Raw genomic sequence first — 22,681 nt, 5'->3', positions numbered from 1 at the left:
GTATATTCTTCCACCTGTTTGTATCTTCCTCTATCTCTTTTTTCAACATCCTATAGTTTTCTGAGTATAAATCTTTTACCTCCTCGGTTAAGGTTATACCTAAGTATCTTAATTTATTTTGTTGCAATGGTAAATGTGGTTATTTGTTTAGTTTCTCTTTCCGAGGGTTCATTATTTACATATTAAAAAGCCATCGATTTGGGGGTGTTGATTTTGCATTCTGCTACATTGCCGAATTCTTTTAACTCTGGTGGTGTCTCTAGGGTTTTCTACGTACAATATCAAATAATGAGAGTTTTACTTCCTCCTTTTCAATTTGGATGCCTTTTATTTCTTCTTGTCTGATCACTGTGGCTAGGACTTCCAGTACTATCTATATTAATAATAGAGGAATATGCAAATTGTCTGGGATGCTGTCACAGTAACAGTAATGACCAAAGAGCAGGCTGTGTGGGACGACCAGGCCAGCCTGAGAGGTAGTTGGGGGCAACCAGGCTGGCGGGGGGGGCGGGGGAGGGAGGACAGTTAGGGGCAACCAGGCTGGCACGGGAGGCAGTTGGGGGAGACCAGGCTGGCAGGTGGGGCAGTAAGGGGCGACCAGGCCAGCAGAGAGGGGCAGTTGGGGGCTATCAGGCCAGCAGACAGGTGAGCAGTTAGGAGCCAGCGGTCCTGGATTGTGAGAGGGATGTCCCAGATTGGAGAGGGTGTAGGCTGGACTGAGGGAAACACCCTGCCCTTGCCCCCGCCCCATGCACGAATTGCATGCACCGGGCCTCTAGTGTTGAATAAGAGTGGTGAAAGCGGACATCCCTGTCTTTTTCCTGTTCTTAGGGAAAATGGTTTTAGTTTCTGCCCATTGAGTATGATGTTGGCTATAGGCTTGTCATATGTAGTCTTTATTGTGTTGAGATTGCTCCTCTATTTTCACTTTGCTAAGAGTTTTTATCAAAAGTGGGTATTGGATTTTATTGAATGCTTTTTCTGCATCTTTTGAGATGATCATGTGATTTTTGTCTTTTAATTTGATTATATGATGTACCACATTTATTCATTTGTGACTATTGTACCAGCCTTGCATGCCTGGGATAAATCCTACTTGGCCAAGGTTATGATCTTTTTAATGTATTGCTGGATGCAATTTGCTAATATTTTGTTGAGGATGCTAGTATCTATGTTCATCAGGGATATTGGCCAGTAATTTTCTTTTTTTTTGGTAATGTTTTTATCTGGTTTTGGAATTAGGATAATGCTGGCCTCATAAAAAGAGCTTGGAAGTGTTCCTTCCTCTTGGAATTTTTGGAATAGTTTGAGGAGTGTAGGTGTTAGTTCTTTTAAGAGGTGAATGTTTGATAAAACTCCCCTGTGAAGTCATTCAGACAAGGGATTTTGTTTGCTGGGAGTTTTTTGATTACTACTTCTATTTCCTCAGTTGTAATTGGCCTATTCAGGTTTTCTGATTCTTCTCAATATAATTTTTGGAGATTGTGTTTTTCTAGGAATTTGTTCATTCCATCTGTACTGTCCAGCTTGTTGGCATATAGTTATTCATAGTATAGTCTTAGAATCTTTTGTATTTCTGTGGTGTCAATTGTTACTTCATTACTTTCATTTCTGATTCTATTTATTTGGGTCCTCTCTCTTTGTTTCTTGATGAGTCTGGCTAAGGGTTCATCAATCTTGTTTATCTTTTCATAGATACAGCTCTTGGGTTCACTGATTTTTTTTGTATTTTTTTGTTAGAATCTGTCATTTATTTCTGCTCTAAATTTTATTATTTCCTTCCTTCTACTTACTCTGGGCTTTTCTTGTTGTTGTCTTTCTAATTCTTTAAGTTGTAAGGTTAAACAGTTTATTATAAATTTCCCTCTCATGACTGCATTTGTTGTATTTCAGAGATTTAGGGTGGTTTTGTGTTCATTTTCATTTGTTTCCAGAAAGTTTTTATTTTTATTTCTGTCTTGATCTCATTGGTAATCCATGCATTGTTTAATAACATGCTATTTAGTCTCCATGTGTTTGAATGTTTTAGGGTGTTTTTGCTATAGGTAATTTCTAATTTCATTCCATCATGATCTGAGAAAATGCTTGATTTGACTTCAGTCTTCTTGAACTTGTAGAGACTTGTTTTATGTCCTAACATGTGGTCTATTTTTGTGAATGACCAATGTGCACTTGTGAAGAATGTATATTCTGCAGCTTTGGGGTGAAATATTCTATAAATGTCAATTAAATCCATCTGATCCAGTGTATCCTTTAGAGTCATTATTTTCTTGTTAATTTTTTGTCTAGAAGATCTGTCCAGTGAAGTCAGTGGGGTGTTAAAGTCCACTACTATCATTGTATTGCTGTCAACTTCTTCCTTAAAATCCTCTAGAAGTTTTTTATATATATATTTAGGTACTCCTATATCAGTTGCATATATATTTGCCAGGGTTATATCCTCTTGGACCAATCCCTCTAGTATTTTATGGTGTCCTTTATAGTCTCTTGTGAGGGCCTTCATTTGAAATCTATTTTGTCAGATATGAGTATTACTACCCTAGCTTTATTTTTTTTTTCATTTATATGGCAATTTTTTTCTCATCCTTTCACTCTCATTCTGTGTGGGTCTTTTGTTTTGAGATGGGTCACTTGTAGACAGCATATAGTTGGATCATGTTTTTGTATCCAGTTGCTCTATGCCTTTTGATTGGAGCATTTAATCCATTTACATTTAAGGTTATAATTGATAGGTACTTATTTATAGCCATTTTAATTCTGTATGGCTAGGTTTCTCTCTCTGTTTCTTCTTCACATTACAGCAGTCCCTTTAGCATTTCTTGCAGTATTGGTTTGGTGGTGATAAACTTCACTAGCCTTTTTTGTCTAGGAAGCTTTTTACTTCACCATCTATTTTGAATGATAGCCTCTATGCAGTCCCCACTTTCCATCCTTGATTATCAGGGTTTTAAATTTTGTTTACGGTGTTTTCTGGGGAAATTTTTTTTGCTTTCAAAAGTACTTTTTCCTTCAAAAAAGCATCATGGGCATGCAATATTAGAAAACCTCTATTTTGAGTTAGTATAGATATTAATTCAAAAGTTTTTTACTAATTGCACAGCCTTAATGAGTGCTATGAGCTCAGCCTTTTGGGTCAAAATAGTAGGAAGCAGGGGTTTTGCCTCTATTGTTTCCTGAAGACTGATAATAATGTATCCAGCCTTTCTGATCCCATCCAATCTAATAATAGACAAACATGGTAATTAACCGTAACTTCGCTACCCTTCCCATTGGCTAATCAGGGCGATATGCAAATTAACTGCCAACTAAGATGGCGGTTAACCGCTAACAAAGATGGCGGCTAATTTGCATACTGAAGGCAGGGTAGGACAGCGCAAGCCACCATCCAGGCCCCCATGTGCCATCGGGGCAGGCGGGGGCTGGGGCCAAGGCAAGTGGTTCCGATCACCTCTACCACCTACCAGAGACATGGGACCCACTCCTGTGTGTGACCTGGGGGTGGGCGGGGGATCAGCAGCACCGCTTGCCTTAGCATGAGCCCCGCCCTCCCACTGGGAGCCATCCAGCCCAGGGCCAGGAAGGCAGGAGGCGACCCTGGAGCGCTGGAGCCACCGGGCTCTCCCAGCTGTCCACGCTTCATGAATCCCAATTTTCCGCGGAGGCAACGGCTGCAGGACCCAGAGCGGGAGACAGGGGAGAGGGCCAAGCGCGGCTCTGGCTTGGGCTTGATGGAGGGCACTGGCAAGGAGGAGATCTCCCCAGCGGGCAGCAGGGTGGTGGGGAGGAGGAGGCACCTAAGAAGTCCCCAGCCGCTGGTGCCGGGACAGTCCCGGAGTGGCCATGGCAGAGGGGAGCTGGGACTCTGGCCACCACCGCTGCCACCCCCCAGCTGGCTCCAGGAATTTGGTGCACTGGCTACTGCTGCTGCTTTGGCTGCTGGAAGCTCCACTGCTGCTTGGGGTCCAGGCGCAGGAGGCTGGCCAGGGGCCTGGGTCAGGTCAGCAGCCCCCGCCGCCGCCGCTGCTGCCTCAGCAGCAACAGAGCAGGCAGCAATACAATGGTGAGCGGGGCCTGAGCCCCACCCGCCCGTCAGGGACACAGGGCCCTCTGAGAGAGAGAGAGAGAGAGAGAGAGAGAGAGAGAGAGAGAGAGAGAGAGAGAGAAGAGAGAGAGAGGCGGAATTTGGCACCCCGCATCCCTCCCTGATCAACCACTGTGATTCCGGGCAGCGAGGGCTGCCTTCAGGCCACAGCTCCAGGTCCCTCATCCCCACCCCAGGCCCTAGAGCACAGTGCTGGGCAGAGGCACCCAGTGGTTCCGGAATGCAGTGCAGCGAGGGGCCGGCAGGAGGTGGGCGGGGGAGGAGGCTCTGTTTACACCACCAAGTTCCCCACTTCTGCCCTGGCCCACATCCCTCCTCCTTCCCCTCAGACGCCCAGCTCCCGCCTACATGCTTGCTGGGCAGGCCCAACTGCACCGGGGAGTGAGCCATGGCAATCAGGATGGCCACTTCCTGGGATGGGATGGCCAGACCACAGGGATTCATGAGGGTGATGAGGCCCATGGGGCATGCACAGCCCTCCAGCGGTGTGGGTGGCCAGCCAAGCCGAGTCTGGCTACAGTGGGGCCAGTGGGAGCCCGAGGCCACAATAACCCCCATAGGTCCTGGCTCAGTGGAGAGTGGTATCTCCATGCATGGTGCCCAGGGGTGGCTGTAAGCTGCTGTAACCCCACCACACGCTTCAGGGAGGGGGAGAAAGCTTGCAGCCACCAGCACCCTAGGCTGCACTGCCTGGCCTGTGCCTCAGCCTGCCCGGTTGGCTGGGTCCAGAGAAGGTGAGCTGTTTCCTTCCCCCAGTGGTAGAACAGGGAAGACAGTGCTGGGTGCAGGGAGGGGACCTCAGCTGGGATCCTCCTGGTGTGGGCCTGGGCAGGGGCCAGTGCAGAACCACCAGGGCACAGTTGCTTCGGTGTCTTGGTGAAGTTTGCAACTGACCCAAGGAGGAAACCCGAGAGGGGAAAGGCCGGGAGGCATGAATTGCCAGCACTTTAGCCACTTGAAAACAGCTCCACTTGGAATGTGAGGCGGTTGTATGTTCAGCTGAGAAGTGAGGGGCTGAACTCCACCATCGCTGGGCTCCTGTCAGTCCGAGGCCCAAGCGTCCAGCATGACAAGGAAAGAACAGAGTGAGGGGCCCGGAGGAAGGGAGGACAATGAAGAAAACCATGTCTAGGCTTTCCCCAGCCCTCTCCTTCTTTCTGCTGCCTACAAGAGCCCCAGGCCCGGCCACAGTTCTGTGTCCACCTTTTAGTCCCCTATTCTCCAACTGCAGAGGAAAGAAATAAGGAAGGAGTCTGTGCTGCCTTCAGAAAGTATCTATATACCTGATTGGCCAGTTGCCTTCCACAGAGGGAGGCCAGACTGCAGCTTAGGCCCGCTCCCCACAGGGACATCAGTAGGACATCCTGTGAGGGCTCCCAGACTGTTAGAGGGGGCAGGCTGGGCTGAGGGATGCCCCCCGAGTGCACAAATTTTTGTGCACCAGGCCACTAGTCCTATCTAATAAAAGAGAAACATGGTAATTAGCATACGTCCGCTACCCTTCCCATTGGCTAATCAGGGCAATATGCAAATTAGCTGCCAGCCAAGATGGCGACTGGCAGCCAGGCAGCTTGAAACTAACAAGAGGCTTGCTTGCTTCAGTGACAGAGGAAACCAATGTTCCCCACCTGCCTTGATGGCCTCTGAGCCTGCAGTTTGAAACATAGTTACAAATATAGAAGCTAAACAAAACCCCAGAAACCTGCTTTCAGGGAGCCGGAATCTCAGAGCTGGAGTTGATACAGTATTTCGATTATAGAACCAAAACAAACCAGATACCTGCTTTCAGCAGCAGAGGCCTCAGAGCTGGAGTCAGAGCTAAAGCTGGCCCAGAATAAAAGAAAAAAGAAAAAAAGGAGCAGTTGGTAGCTTCAATCACCCGCCAGCCTGAAAACAGCCCTCAGCCCACCACCCAGACTGGCCAGGCACCCCAGTAGGAACCCCCAGCCTGAAGGGCATGTGACCAGCTGCAAACAGCCATCATCCCCTCACCCAGGCTGGTCAGGCACCCCAGTGGAGACCCCCACTCTGAAGGGTGTGTGACCAGCTGCAAACAGCCATCATCCCCTCACCCAGGCTGGCCAGGCACCCCAGTGGGGACCCCCACCCTGATCCAGGACACCCTTCAGGGCAAACCAGCCAGCCCCCACCCATGCACCAGGCCTCTATTCTATATAGTAAAAGGGTAATATACCTCCCAGAACCGGGATCAGCGGAGCTGAGAGGCCTCCCGGCACCGGGATCAGCGTGAAGGGGGCCAGCGCCCAAAACCCCTGATCGCCCTGAGGCTTTGTGTGTGACAGGGGGCGGGGCCACAACCTACCTATCGGCCCTGTTCTGTTCGTGACAGGAAGGCGCCCCAACCCCCTGTTTGGCCCTGCTCTGTGCCTGATGCGGGGAGCTCCCCAACCCCCTGATCACCCTGTGGCTCTGTATGTGACAGGCTGCGGCGCCCCAACCCCCCCACCCCACGAGCCCTGCTCTGTGTGTGACGGGGTAGAGCCATAACCTCCCCATCGGCCCTGCCCTGAGTGTGACAGTGGCGGCGCTCCAAACCCCTGATCGGCCCTGCTCTGTGGGTGATAGAGGGTGGCACCCAAACCCCCTGATCCGCCCTGCTCTGTGTGTGACAGGGGGCAGTGCCCCAACCCCCTGATTGGCCCTGCTCTGTGCATGACAGGGGGTGGCGCCGCAACCTCCCTATCAACCCTGCCTTGAGTGTGACAGGGGGCAGTGCCCCAACCCCCAATCGGCCCTACCCTGAGCGTGACTGAGGGTGGCATTGCAACCTCCCAATCTGTCCTGCTCTGTGCATGACAGGGGGCGGTGCCCCAACTCCCCGATAGGCCCTGCTCTGAGCCGGACCAGGAACTGCACCTAGGGATTGGGCCTGCCCTCTGCCACCTGGGAGCAGGCCTAAGCCAGCAGGTCGTTATCTCCCGAGGGGTCCCAGACTGCGAGAGGGCACAGGCTGGGCTGAAAGACCCCCCCCCCGTCACCCCCCGCCCGAGTGCACAAATTTTTGTGCACCGGGCCTCTAGTCTATATATATAAAAGCCTAAGTGACTGAATGACCAAATGACCAATTGACCAGTTGCTATGATGCACATTGACCACCAAGGGGCAGACGCTCAACACAGGAGCTTCCCCCTGGTTGTCGGTGCACTCCCACAGCAAAAGTGCTGCTTAGCTGACTGACCCATCCCTGTGGCCCACCAGCCCAGCGGCAGCCACTCACTCCCTCAGTAGTCTTGCAGGTTCAATCTCCAAAGAACAGGCCAGGCACCAAAGGACCGGCGCTGCCGGCACAATCCCAACAGCATCGCCAGCCTCCTGGAAGTCAGCGTGGTCATGGCAGCTGTTTCCCCTTCCTAGATGCTCTGCAAGGAAGAAACAATATATAAGCAGCAGCCAGGTGGCTCCCAAAAATCAGTGTGAAAGTCAGTGTGATATATCCGGATCCTCAGCTGTCAAGGGCATCCCACTGCCCACCCGGAGGGCCAATTGCATCCCAGCCCACCCCCACTTGGAATGGGCACCAGACACAGGGTTCACGGCTGGTGAGCGCTGCTGTGGTGGGGCAGCAGGGCCAGGATGAACAGGAGCAGCAGGCAGGAGTGGCAGGCGGTTTTGGACTGCAGGTTTCAGCCTGATCACCGCAGGCCACCTCAAGGGACCCCACCCATGCACAAATTCATGCACCAGGCCTGTAGTAAAAAACTGCTGCCATCTCTAAACCATTGTGCTTCAGGGTTAAGTAACGTTTCATTTTTTAAGTCAGGCCTGCTTGAATATATTTGTTCAATTGTTTTTATGCATTGGTGTATAACCTGGGTTTCTTTGTTTATTGGTAGAAGGGTGGCAGGGATTTTTTGACACACCTTCAGGGTTAATTCAGGAGAGTATAAAGAGAGCCCCCTGTGAGCTATTGTCCTTTCATTTCTAATAAAACTTATGCTTGATGGGGGTTTGCCAGGATCTTTTCTGCATCTACAAGGGTTCAGAAATCTGGAGAAGGGCTGTCATTAATGAATGAAGACACTAGAGAAGAATATGAATTTGGAAGGCATTTTGGGGAGCCAAATGGAAACTTAGTTCTAGTGACTAATCTCCTCGAATCTCCACACCCAGGGCTTTTTAGTCACACATTTTTCCCTCTATCAAAGCAGATATACATATCAAAGGTAAGGTTTGGTAAACAGTAAAGGACCATCAGGTTGGGGGAATTGCCTTTGGCTGTAATAACATGCAGATTTTCAGCCCTGCTGAAAAAGTCCATTCAACCTTTTGAGGACTTCTAGCATTTATTATGACCTACTGGATTTAGCCTCCAGCAGGGGCTGTACTTCTAGTGGCTGCCCTAGCATGAGTTTATGGGCCTCTCCTACTAGGAGAGCAGTGGCTGCTACATCTTGTAAACAATATGGCCAGCTGGCTCCTATAGGATCTAGTTGCTTTGAGAAGTAAGCTACTTGCCTTGGAGTCAATCTAATTTCTGGGTGAGGACTCCAAGTGCTATTCCTTGTCTTTCTGCTATATATACGGTAAATGGTTTTTCTAGGTTTGGCAGCCCTAAGACAGGTGCACTGCTTAGTTTGTTTGTTTTTTTTAATCCTCATCTGAGGATATTTTTTCCACTGATTTTTATAGAGTGAAAGGGAGGGAGTAAGGGAAGGAGGGAAGAGAGAGAGAGAGACATCCATGTGAGAGACACATCAACGGGTTGCCTACCACTCCCCTCCAATGGAGGAAGGGGCAGTAGGGGGGAAGAGAGTGAACCTGTAACCCAGGTAGGTGCCCTTGACCAAAAATCAAACCCACAACCTTTTTGTTGTGGGCCAATGCTCTAACCACTTAGCAACACTGGCCAGGGCTAGTTTGACGTTTACCTACTCAAAGGCATGGTGGCATTAAGGGGTACAGTCAATAGGCTCTTTATTATCTCCCTTTAAAGCCTCATATGGAGGTTTAGCAATTAGCCCCAAAACCTGGTATCCACAGGCAGCAGAAGCTGGCTATTCCTAAAAATCCTTAAAGCTGTTGTTTACTTTGTGGGACCCCAAGAGGGAGTATGGACTGTTTTCTTTGGCATCACAGGGATTGAGCTGCTACCTGGTAAGTGAAACTCTAGGTATTAGATCTTCTGGGAGATTATGTGGGGCTTTTTGGGAGAGACTTTATATCCTCTGTCTGTGTGAAAGTTTAATACCAGAACAGAATTTTTATCTTAGTCCTCTTTGTTAGTACTAGAACTTAATAGGTCTTCAACATAATGTAGAATGGTCCTGTTGGTCAGTTGGAGTTCTCTTAATTCTTTGGCTAAAGTATTTCCAAATAAATGGAGACTGTCCCTAAAGCCCTGAGGGAGCACAGTCCATTTATATATTGACAAATCTCCCTAGTTTGGGGGTTAGTTCATTCAAATGCAATTAAGTACTGGGAGTCAGGATGAAGGAGAATGCTGAAAAAGGCATCCTTTAAATCCAATACTGTAAAATATTTGGCTTCTCCTGGGATTTGAGTTAAGATAGTGTAGGGGTTTGGAACTATAGGATATACCAGAATTTCAGACTCATTTACTGCTCTTAGGTCTTGTACAAACTGACATTCTCTGTTTGTCTTTTGTGCTGGATATTGCAAGGGGACTGGGAGGACCTGAGAATCCAATACTTTTTAAATTTGTTTTTATTTTTTAAAAACCTATAGTGTTTAGAGCAGTGGTTCTCAACCTTCTGGCCCTTTAAATACAGTTCCTTGTGTTGTGACCCAACCATAAAATTATTTTCGTTGCTACTTCATAACTGTAATGTTGCTACTGTTATGAATCATAATGTAAATATCTGATATGCAGGATGGTCTTAGGCGACCCCTGTGAAAGGGCTGTTCGACCCCAAAGGGATCATGACCCACAGGCTGAGAACAGCTGGTTTAGAGTATAACAAATGTCCCTCTTCTCCCCCTCTCCCTCCTTGCCCCTGTCCACTTGGTTCTGCCCTGCCCCAGGCGTTCACCACACTATTGTTGTGTCCATAGGTAATGCATGTAAGATCTTTGGTTAAACTCCCCTGCCCCTCCCCACTTCCCTCTGAGATTCGTCAGTCTGTGCCATGTTTCCATGCCTCTGTTTCTATTTTATTCATCAGTTTATTTTGTTCATTAGATTCCTTGCTCATTTATTTTGATTTTTAGATTAAATTGTTGATATATATGTATTTATTGCCATTATATTTTAATATTTTTAATCTTCTCCTTCTCCTTCTTTTTCATCTATTTCAACAATATCCTTCAACATTTTATGTAATACTGGTTTGGTGGTGATAAACTCCTTTAGCTTTTTCTTGTCTGTGAAGCTCTTTATCTGACCTTTAATTCTAAATGATAGCTTTTCTGGGAAAAGTAATCTTGGTTGTAGGTCCTTGCTATTCATCACTTTGAATATTTCTTGCCACTCAAAATTTCTGTTGAGAAATCAGCTGACAGACATATGGGTGCTTCCTTGTAGGCAACCAACTGCTTTTCTCTTGCTGCTTTTAAGATTCTCTATTTGACGTTAACCCTTGGCATTTTAATTACAATGTGCCTTGGTGAGGGCCCCTTTGAGTTCCTCTTCTTTGGGACTCTCTGCGCTTCCTGCACTGATAAGCCTATTTCTTTCACTAGGTAGGGGAAGTTTCTGTCATTATTTCTTCAAATAGGTTTTCAAGATCTTGTTCTCCCTCTTCTCCTTTTGGCACTCCCATAATGCAAATGTTGGTATGCTTGAAGTTGTCCCAGAGGCTCCTCACATTATCTTCATATTTTTGGATTCTTTTTTTTCCCTTCTGATTAGGTGTTTTTTTACTTCCTCATATTCCAAATTGTTTATTTGATTCTCGGGATCTTCTGTCTCTACTCTTGAATTTCTGTAAATTATTCTTTATTTCAGTTACTGTATGCTTAATTTCTGATTGGTCCTTTTTCATGTCTTTGCCATTCCCACTAAGATCCTTAAAGTCTCAGTAAGTCCCTTGATGCTTTCTTTGAGTCCCTTGAAGTTCTCATTAAGATCCTTGAGTAAACTTATAACCACTGCTTTGAATTCTGTATCTAGTAGTTTGCTTGCTTCCATTTCATTTATTTCTCTTTCTGGAGATTTCTTCCATTCTTTAATTTGTGACATGTTTCTTTGTCTCTGCATTTTGGCTGCTTCCCTGTGTTTGTTTCTATATATTAGGCAGAATTGCTATGTCTCCTGGAATTGGTAGAGTGGCCTTGTATATTAGGTATCCTGTAGGGCCCCATGGCTCAGCCTCCCCAGTCACCTGAGCTGGGCACTCTAGGTGCACCCCTGTGTGGGTTGTGTGCATAGTTTTGTTGTAGTTGAGCCTTGATTGCTGTTGGCATCACTGGGAGGAGTTGACCTCCAGGCCAATTGGCTGTGAGGACCAGCTGCAACTACAGTGGGAGAGCTACTGTATAGGAGACACCCCCTATGGAGCAGGACTTGCTTCAGTGGGGCTTTGGTGCTCACTGAGTCTGCCCCTTGAGTATGTTGCTTGTGCATGGGTAGAGTTGTAATTTGGTATGGTCTGAAGCTGTCTACCTGGTGCACTGGCTCTGGGGCCTCCTGGGAGGTGTAGTCAGCCACTGCCTGGGGCCACCTGGCAGGAGCTTCAGAGAGATGTGCAGATGGCTGCTACTTGTATTAGGTGTGGAATTGCCCAGGCAAGGCCCAGCTGTCAAGCAAGGCAGGCTGGGGCTACTGCAGGGTCTTGGGCCTTTTATTGATAAGTTTGGGGAACACTGATGCCAGCTGCCACTCATTTAAGAGTTTTTAAGAAAGTCTAAAGCCTGAGCCACGATAGGACATTCATATGGAAAAGCTGCTAGAAATATCTTACGTGAGGCTGCAAATTGGATGGGGTGGGTCTCAGGGATTCAACAAGAAAATACAAATCTTGTAAACATATATGCACCCAATCTAGGAACACCCAAGTACATTAAAAACTCTTCATGGACTTTAAGGGAGAGATTGACAGCAATAGAGTCATAGTAGGGGACTTTAACACTCCGCTGACATCACTGGATGATCTTCCAAACAAAAAATTAACATGCAAACAATGGCCTTAAATGACACACTAGATATTTACAGAACATTGGACCCCAAAGCAACAGAATATATGTTCTTCTAAAGTGCACATGGAACATTCTCAAAGATAGACCACATGTTAGGGCACAAAACAAGTCTACACAAATTCAAGAAGATTGATACAATACAAGCATCTTCTCAGATCGCAGTGGCATAAAGTTAGAAATAAACTACAATAAAAAACCTCAAAAACTCCATGTATTTACTCAAATACATGGAAGCTAAATAGCACGTTAGTAAGCAATGAATGAGTTACCAATGCAATCAGGCAAGAAGTAAAAAAAAAAAACTTCCTAGAAACACATTAAAATGAACACACAACCACCCAAAATCTATGGGACACAGTGAAAGCAGTCCTGAGAGGGAAGTTCATAGCATTTACAGGCCTATTTCAAGAAACAAGAGAAAGGACTAATAAATTTTCTAACCCTGCAGCTAAATGAATTAGAAAGAGAACAGCAAGAAAAGCCCAGAGGAAGTAGAAGGAAGGAAATACTAAAGATCAGAGTGGAGCCCTAGCCGGTTTGACTCAGTAGATAGCGTGTCAGCCTGTGGACTGAAGGGTCTCAGGTTTGATTCCAGTCAAGGGCACATGCCTGGGTTTCAAGCTCAATCACCAATAGGGGTTGTGCAGGAGGTAGCCAATCAATGATTCTCTCTCATCATTGATGTGTCTATGCCTCGCTCCCTCTCCCTTCCTCTCTGAAGTAAATAAAAATATAAATAAGTAAATAAAGATAAGAACGGAAATAAATGACATACAGACTAAAAAAGTAAAAAAAATAATCAATAAATCCAAGAGCTGATTCTTTGAAAATATAAACAAGATTGATGAATCCCTAACCAGACTCATCAAGGAACAAAGAGAGATGACGCAAATAAATAAAATCAGAAATGAAAAAGGTGATATAACAATGGACACTGAAGAAATATAAAGGATTGTAAGCAAATACTAGTACTACAAACAACTAAATGCCAACTAACTGGACAACCTGGGGGAAGTGGATAAATACCTAGAAACATACAGTCTTCTAAAACCCAATCAGGAAAAACAAGAAAACCAGAATAGGCCAATAACAACTAAGGAAATTGAAGCAGTAATTTTAAAACTTCTAGCAAACAAAAGTCCTGGACCTGATGGATTTACAAGTGAATTTTACCAAACATTCAAAGAACTAACACCTATGCCCCTCAAACTGTTCCAAAAAAATTCAAGAGGAAGGAACACTTCCAAGCTCTTTTTACAAAGCCAGCATTATCCTAATTCCAAAACCAGATAAAGACACTACAAATGAAAAAAATTACAGGCCAATATCCCTGATGAATGTAGATGCTAAAATCCTCAACAAAATATTAGCAAATCAGATCCAGCAATATATTAAAAAGATCATACACCATGATCAGGTGGGACTTATTCCAGAGATGCAAGGCTGGTACAATATTCACAAATCAATAAATGTGATACATTACATAAACAAATTGAAAGATAAAAACAACATGATCATATCAATAGATGCAGAAAAAGCATTTGACAAAATCCAGCACTTTTTTTTGATAAAAACTCTCAGTTAAGTGGAATAGAGGGATCATATCATAACATAATAAAGGGTATATACCACAAACCTATAGCCAACATAATACTTAATGGGCAAAAACTAAAACAATTTCCCCTAAGAACAGGAACACGACAGGCTTTCACCACTCTTATTCAACATAGTATTGGAAGTCCTATCCACAGAAATCAGATAAGAAGAAAAGATAAAGGGTATCCAAATTGGAAAGAAGAAAATGAAACTGTCATTATTTGTAGATGACATGATATTGTACATAGAAAACCCTAAAGACTCCACCAGGAAACTACCAGACTTAATACAAGAATTCGGCACTGTAGCAGGATACAAAATCAACATCCACAAAACCATGGCGTTTTTATACACCAATTAGAGGCCCGATGCATGAAATTCATGCAAGAGTAGGCCCTCTTTCCCCTGGCTGCCAGCATTGGCTTCCCTTTGGCACCCAGGACCTGGGCTTCCTTTTGGCCACCAGCAGGCACCCAGGACCCGGGCTTCTCTTGCAGCCCCAGCTTCATCCGGAAGATCATCCAAAAGGGTGTCCAATCTAATTAGCATATTACACTTTCATTATTATAGATATGCTAGAGGCCTGGTGCATGAATTCATGCATGGGGAAGGTGTGTCCCTCAGGCCAGCCTGCACCCTCTCCAATCTGCGACCCCTTGAGGCATGTCTGACTGCCCATTTAGGCCCAATCCCATCCTAAACGGGCAGTCGGACATCCCTCTCACAATCCAGGACTGCTGGCTCCCAAACGCTCACCTGCCTGCCTGCCTGATTGCCCCTAACTGCTTCTGCCTGCCAGCCTGATCACCCCCTAAGCACTCCCCTGCCAGCCTGATCGATGCCTAACTGCTCCCCTGCTGACCTAATTGCCCCTAACTGCCCTCCCCTGCTGGCCTGGTTGCCCCCAACTGCCCTACCCTGCCAGCCAGGTCACCCCTAACTGCCCTCCCCTGCAGGCCTGGTCCCCCCCAACTGCCCTCCCCTGCAAGCCTGTTTGCCCCTAACTGCCCTACCCTGCTGGCCAGGTCCCCCCCCAACTGTCCTCCCCTGCAGGCCTGGTCACCCCAACTGCCCTCCCCTGCAGGCCTGGTAACCCCCAACTGCCCTCCCCTGCAGGACTGGTAACCCCCAACTGCCCTCCCCTGCAGGCCTGGTCCCTCCCAATTGCCTTCCCCTGCAGGCCTGGTTGCTCCTAACTGCCCTCCACTGCCGGCCCAGTCACCCCTAACTGCCCTCCCCTGCAGGCCTGGTCACCCCAACTGCCCTCCCCTGCAGGCCTGGTAACCCCCAACTGCCCTCCCCTGCAGGCCTGGTCCCCCACAACTGCCCTCCCTTGTAGGCCTGGTCCCCCCAACTTACCTCCCCTGGTGTCCTGATCGCCCATAACTGCCCTCCCCTGCCAGTCATCTTGTGGTGGCCATATTGTGTGTTGGAGTGATGGTCAATTTGCATATCACCTCTTTATTGTATAGGATAATGAACTTTCAGAAAGAGAAATGAAAAAAGCAATCCCATTTATCACTGCAACAAAAAAATAAAACAAGGTACCTAGGAATAAACTGCACTTGGAAAACTATAGGACATTGAAAAAAAAAAAGAGGAAGATACAAACAAATGGAAGTATGTACAATATTCATGGATTGGAAGAATTAACACCATTAAAATGTCTATACTACCAAAAGCATTCTACAGATTCAACATAATCCCTATTAAAATACCAATGGCATACTTCACAGAGCTAGAACAAATACTCCAAGAATTTATATGGAACCATAAAAGACCCCAAATAGCTGCAGCAATCTTGAGAAAAAAGAGCGAAGTAGGAGGGATCAGAATACTGGATATCAAACTATACTACAAAGCTATTATAACCAAAACAGTCTGGTATTGACACAAGAACAGCCATATAGGCCAGTGGATCAGAACAGAGACTCCAAAAATTGACCCACATATTATGGTCAATTAATATTTGACAAAGGATGCAAGAACATACAATCGAGTAAAGACAGTCTCTTCAACAAATGGTACTGGGAAAATTGGGCAGACATATGCAAAAAGATAAAACTAGACCACCAACTTATACTATACACAAGAATAAACTCAAGTTGAATAAAAGACTTAAATATAAGGCATAAAACCATAAAAATCTTAGAAGGAAACACAGGCAGTAAATCTCAGACATCTCATATAACATAGCAATATGTTTATGGATACATCTCCTAGGGCAAAGGAAAATAAGGAGATAGTAAACAAATGGGACTTCATAAAAATAAAAAACTTCTGCACAGCAAAAGAATCCACCATCCAATTAAAAGGGGAACCCACTGAATGGAAGAACATATTTGCCAATGATACATCTGATAGGGGGTTAATATCTAAAATATATAATGTACTCATACAACTCAACAATATAAGCAATCCAATTTAAAAATAGGCATATGGACCTTCACCTGGGGAGACCTCGGATACATCCCAGGACCCTACAGCCACAACACCCAGGGACCAGCTGCCTCAGCTGTGAATCTACCAACACTGAGACTCCAGCCTCCCTGGCCACGGGCGCCTAAAAAGTTTGTCCAGGGGATGACGAGGTGGCGGCCGAATACATGAATGGGTCCTGCGCCTTCTCACAAAGCAGATAGAAGAAACAGCTGAATTGAATAACATCCACCTGGAATTGGCAAATTAAACACAGCTGGTGAGGCAATCCATGGATGGAAAGGTCAGAGATTGCCTGGAGAGAGGTGTGATCTGGGATCAGGGCTGGAGGGAGAAACGCATGCAGCTGGGACTAGAATCCCACAGGGAGAGTGTGTTGCACCAATTCCATGGTCTTTTGGGTTAGTGTAGCCCTCGAATGTATCCTCGAAGGGGGTCCACCAGGCAGCTGGCAACGGGGGACTCTAGATCTTAGCCCACAGCCGTGGGAGACTGTACCCAGAAAAGCAGCCTGAAGTTTTATACCGGCCACACAGTGCTGGGGGGAGAAAGATGCAAAGCTGCATGCTTGCTTTGTCTTTTTGACTTCCTTCTTTTGTTTGCTAAGTTCCGTACATAGGATCTTCCAATTAAAAACACTCACCAAGACTGCAGGGGAAGGTGGTTTTTGTGAAAACTTGAGAGCAGAATAGGGAGAGATGAGCAGGAAACAAGCTCTGAGACAGTCTGTCCTTCCAACCCAGTCTTGAGTACGGCAGGGAGAGGAAGTCTAAACACCCACAGGGAGCCCTGGGGGCCTGGGTTGAGAAGCCATTTAGTCCTGAAAACACCGCCACCCAGGGGTTGTGTCAGAAATAGATGCTTGTGTAAATACAACTGAAGGCAGGCAGAGAAACAAAGTGAGCAGAGTGATTCTGCCTGCTTGAAACCAAGGTTGTGGCTTATGACTCAGTGGAGCGGTGGATCACTGGGAACTTCAACACTGTGCTGACTATCTGACAGGAAACAGACGTGCCAGACAGAACAGTAGAGAGGGGTCTTAAACCAGCCCCCATGGGCCACTGAAGGTCCGCTGAAGCAAACAAACTTCACTACTTCACTCTTTTTATTTTTTTTATCTTTTACTTAAGAAACGAAAGTAGCCCTAACTGGTTTGGCTCAGTGGATAGCAGGGGTGGGCAAACTTTTTGACTCAAGGGCCACAATGGGTTCTTAAACTGGACTGGAGGGCCGGAACAAAAGCATGGATGGAGTGCTTGTGTGAACTAATATAAATTCAAAGTAAACATCATTACATAAAAGGGCACGGTCTTTTTTTTTTTTTTAGTTTTATTCATTTCAAACGGGCCGGATCCGGCCCGCGGGCCGTAGTTTACCCATGGCTGGGATAGAGCATCAGCCTGCGGACAAAAGGTCCCAGGTTCAATTCCGGTGAAGGGCATGTGCCTTGGTTGTGGGCCCATCCCCAGTGGGAGGTGTGCGGGAGACAGCTGATCGATGTTTCTCTCTCATCGATGTTTCTAACTCTCTATCCCTCTCCCTTCCTCTCTGTAAAAAACCAATAAAATATATTAAAAAAACAAAAGAAACTAAAGTATTCACTTTAGTTTCTTAAGTAACTAAATTATTATTATTATTTTTCTCACTTTTTAATTATTGTACTAGAGGCCTGATACATAAAATTCATGCAAGAATAGGCCTTCCTTCCCCTGGCTGCTGGTACCAGCTTCCCTCTGGCACCCAGGACCCAGGCTTCCCTCATAGCCCGTTTCATCTGGAAGGACATTGGAAGGATGTCTGGTCTAATTAGCATATTATGCTTTTATTATTATAGATTTTTATTTTTAAGTATTATTATTACTATTATTTTACCATTTTTAAGTTCTATTTTACTTTTATTTTAAATATATTTTATTGATTTTTTACAGAGAGAAAGGGAGAGGAATAGAGAGTTAGAAACATTGATGAGAGAGAAACATCAATCAGCTGCCTCCTGCACACCTCCCACTGGGGATGTGCCCTCAACCAAGGTATATGCCCTTGACTGGAATCGAACCTGGGACCTTTCAGTTCACAGGCCAATGCTCTATCCACTGAGCCAAACCGGCCAGGGCTCGATTTTCTTTTATTTTTTAAAAAAATTTTTATTGCCCTAACCGGTTTGGCTCAGTGGATAGAGCGTTGGCCTGCGGACTCAAGGGTCCCAGGCTCGATTCTGGACAAGGGTATGTACTTTGGTTGCGGGCACATACCCAGTGGGGAGTGTGCAGGAGGCAGCTGATTGATGTCTCTCTCTCATTGATGTTTCTAACTCTCTATCCCTCTCCCCTTCTCTCTGTAAAAAATCAATAAAATATATTTTTAAAATTTTTATTATTATTATTTTTGGATTAGTGTTCTACATTCTATTTTTACTTTAGCATTATTTTACTCTATCTCAATTTTTCCTTTATGCCAACACTTTCTCTCTCACATTTCCCCTTTTTCATCCTGTCTTTCTTACCCTTTTTCTGCTTTAGTTTTTCTCTACCCTTTCTCTTTACTCCCTGTTAAAAATAGATCTTACTCATATATCTAATTTCCTCTCCTTTGCTCCAAGTCCATGAACACTTCTCTTTTCTTTTTCTTCACTAGCCAATTTTTTCTCTTTTTTTCTTTCTTTCTGTCTTGTTGCTGTTTGTTTGTTTGTTTTTTTCTGTTGTTTTTTTTTTAATTTTTTATGCTTCTGGTTTTTCTCTCCTTGCTTGTTCTCTTCTTCTACTAATAGCTTAATTAGTTTCAATCACCACCTCAGGCCTATCTACTCTCTATCCTCCTTTTCCAAAAATAGATGAATACATAGATTAAGGAAAGGGAAATTATATATATATGTATATATATATATATCCCATGTTCAAAGGCTGTTAAATCACATTGTTTACCCATATATTCAGAAAAAAATCACTTCTACTGTCATGGTAAACAACCTGCTTCCCTATGTATAATGGTCTGGCCCTCTAGAAACTTCAGCGTGAAATTAAGGCTAACTTGCCTACAAACGTCATAATAATCTGGCCACTCAGTGTGTGTGTGTGTGTGTGTGTGTGTGTGTATTTTTTTCTTTTATATGTATATTTAATATATATATATATTTTTCAATTTTTAAAATTTTTTTTCCTTTTCTTCTTATACACTCATTCTCTTTCTACCTCCTCTATACAGAATCGTGGCCATTTCCCCACCCATTCAATTCCCTGACCTTACTTTCTGGAAATAATGTCTGCCTCTTCAGATTCAGCTTCCCTCCTTCTTTTCTGAGTGTTTATTGTTTGCATTTTTTTGATTAGTTGTTGGTTTTTTGGAGTTTTTTCCCCATATACATATATTTTCCTTCCTTCTTTTTTCTTCTCTTTCTTTTCTCTCTTACCTTTTTTCCTTTTCTCAATATAATGTTTGCACTCTTTTCTCTCCCCTAATTCTTTTTTCTCTGGTGGTCACCTTATTTGGGGTTATTGGCATCATGAATACATTCGTGTTTGGTGCCCTCGGTGTTGTGTCTTACCATGTTGTATTTTGTGCCCTTAAGTCAACGTAGTAAGGAGTGAGCAATATAACCAGACACCCTGAGAGGACCAAAAATGAGGAGACAAAGAAACAGCCCCCATATAAAAGAAAAGGAGGAATCACTGGAAAAGGAAGTAAAAAAAAGTGAGGCAAGCTATTTGTCAGAGAAAGAATTCAGAGATCATAAGGATTCTGAAAAGGATGGAAGGCAAATTCAAGAACATGTGTAAGAATCAAGAGGAAATGAAGAAGAATCAAGAAGAAATGAAGAATGACATCGCTGCAATAAAGAACACAATGGAAAGCATCAACAGCAGATTAGAAGAAGCGGAGGACCACATCAATGAGCTAGAAGACAAAGTAGGAAAAAATACCCAAGCAGAGCAGCAACTGGTTTAAAAACTTTAAAAACAGGAGGAGAGACAAAAGGAACCACATGCGCTTTTGCAGCTTAACCCAAAAAGCTACAGATTTCAACTCCTCACACCCATAAGGGACACACTCAAGAAGCAGAATCAGGTTCGGAGGAAGCTGGAACCGGACCTGGCTGGGCCAGCAACATGGAACTGCTGTACCAGCAAACGCACAAACAGGTCCACCAGATCCAGTCTCACATGGGACGCCAGGAGATGGCAGACAAGCAGTCTGTGCACTTAGTAGAAAACAAAATCCAAGCAAGCATACCAGAAATTCAGCCAGCAAGAATGCCTGGAGATTTTGTCCAGCAAGTAGCCGCCCAACAAAAGACAGAATGCCAAACTTCGTGTTGCTGAGCTGGCCCCCATGAGGCTGAGACGGCCCCTGTAAGGCTGTGACAGCCCCCGTGAGGCTGAGACAGCCCCCGTGAGGCTGTGACGGCCCCAGTGAGGCTGAGACGGCCCCTATGAGGCTGGGATGGCCCCTGTGAGGCTAAGACGGCCCCTGTGAGGCTGGGACAGCCCCTGTGAGGCTGTGATGGCTCTGGTGAGGATGAAACGGCCCCGGTATGGTTGAAACGGCCCCGGTGAGGTTGAAACAGCCCCGGTGAGGTTGTAATGGCCCTGGTGAGGTTGAAACGGCCCCGGTGAGGTTGAGACTACCCCATGAGGTTGAAACGGCCCCTGTGAGGTTGAGACAGCCCCTGTGAGGCTGGGACAGCCCCTGTGAGGCTGGGACGGCCCCGGTGAGGTTGAAACGGCCCTGGTGAGGATGAAAGGGTCCCAGTGAAGTTGAAACGGCCCCAGTGAGGTTGAAACAGCCCCAGTGAGGTTGAAACGGCCCCGGTGAGGTTGAGATGACCCCTGAGAGGTTGAGACTGTCCCTGTGAGGTTGAGACAGCCCCTGTGAGGCTTGGATGGCCCCTGTGAGACTGAGACGGCCCCTGTGAGGCCGAGACGGCCCCTACGAGGCTGCGACGGCCCCTAGGAAGCCAAGAAAAATACCACATGATCTCACTCATTTATGGATAATAAGGACCATTATAGACTGATGAACAGAAATGGATACAGAGGCAGAGCAGCATTGAACAGACTGTCCAACTACAGTGGGAAGCCTGGGGAGGGTTGGGGCGGGGGTAAGAGATCAACTGAAGGACTTGTATGCATGCATATAAGAATAACCAATGGACACAAGACACTGGGGGTAGGGGAGGCCGGGGGAATGTCAAGGGGGGGGGGTAAAAAGGAGACATGTGTAATACTCTTTGTAATACTTTAAGAAATAAAACAAAATTAAATTAAAAAAAAAAAACAGGAGGAGAGTGTAAGGGAGCTTTGGGACAACACGAAATGAAACAACATCTGCATAACAGGGGTGCCAAAGGAGAGGAAACTGAGCAAAGAATAGAAAACCTGTTTGAAGAGAGAATGACAGAAAACTTCCCTGAATTGGGGAAGAAAAAAGTCACATAAGTCCAAGAAGCTCACAGAGTCCCAAACAAGATGAACCCAAAAAGACCCACACCAAGACACATTATAATTAAATTGGCAAACACCAACGACAAAGTAAGAATCTTAAAGGCTGCCAGAGAGAGAAAGAAAGTTACCAACAAGTAATCTCCCATCAGACTATCAACTGATTTCTCAACAGAAACACATCAGGCCAGAAGGGAATGGAATGAAATATACAAAGTCATGCAAAGGAAGGGTCTGAATCCAAGAATACTATACCGGGTAAGGGTATCAATCAAAATTGAAGGTGAAATCAGTAGCTTCACAGACAAAAAAAGACTAAGGGAGTAATCACCACCAAACCAGCAAAGCAAGAAATGTTAAAGGAAGTGCTATAAAAAGAAGAAATAGGAAGGGAAGAAGGAACACAGGCATAAAGGATAAAAATGGTGACAAACAAGTACCTATCAATAATAACTTTAAATGTAAATGGATTAATTGCCCCAATCAAAAGACATAGGGTAGCTGAATGGATCAGGAAACATGACCCATATATCTGCTGTATATAGGAAACCCACCTCAGAACAAAGGACTCACACAGACTGATAGTGAAGGGATGGGGAAAAAATTTCTGGCGAATGGAAATGAAAAAAAAAAAAAAGCTGGGGTAGCAATACTTATATCTGACAAATTAGACCTCAAAGTGAAGGCCATAACAAGAGATAAGGAAGGCCACTTCATAATACTAAAGGGAGCAATTCAACAAGAAGATATAACTCTGGTAAACGTATATGCACCCAATACAGGAGCACCCAAATACATAAAAAATACTTCTGGAAGATATCAAGGGAGAGTTCAATAGCAATACAGTCATAGTAGGGGACTTTAAAACACCACTAACACCACTGGATAAATCCTCTAAACAAAAAATCAGCAAAGAAACAGCAATCCTAAATGACTCACTAGATCAGAAGGAATTATTTGACATCTTCAGAACATTTCACCCCAAATCCACAGA

This window comes from Myotis nattereri, assembly GCF_964212035.1.
Source record: "Myotis nattereri genome assembly, chromosome: 1".
In the NCBI taxonomy this organism is placed as follows: Eukaryota; Metazoa; Chordata; class Mammalia; order Chiroptera; family Vespertilionidae; genus Myotis; species Myotis nattereri.
Note: the sequence above shows the minus strand (reverse complement) of the source record.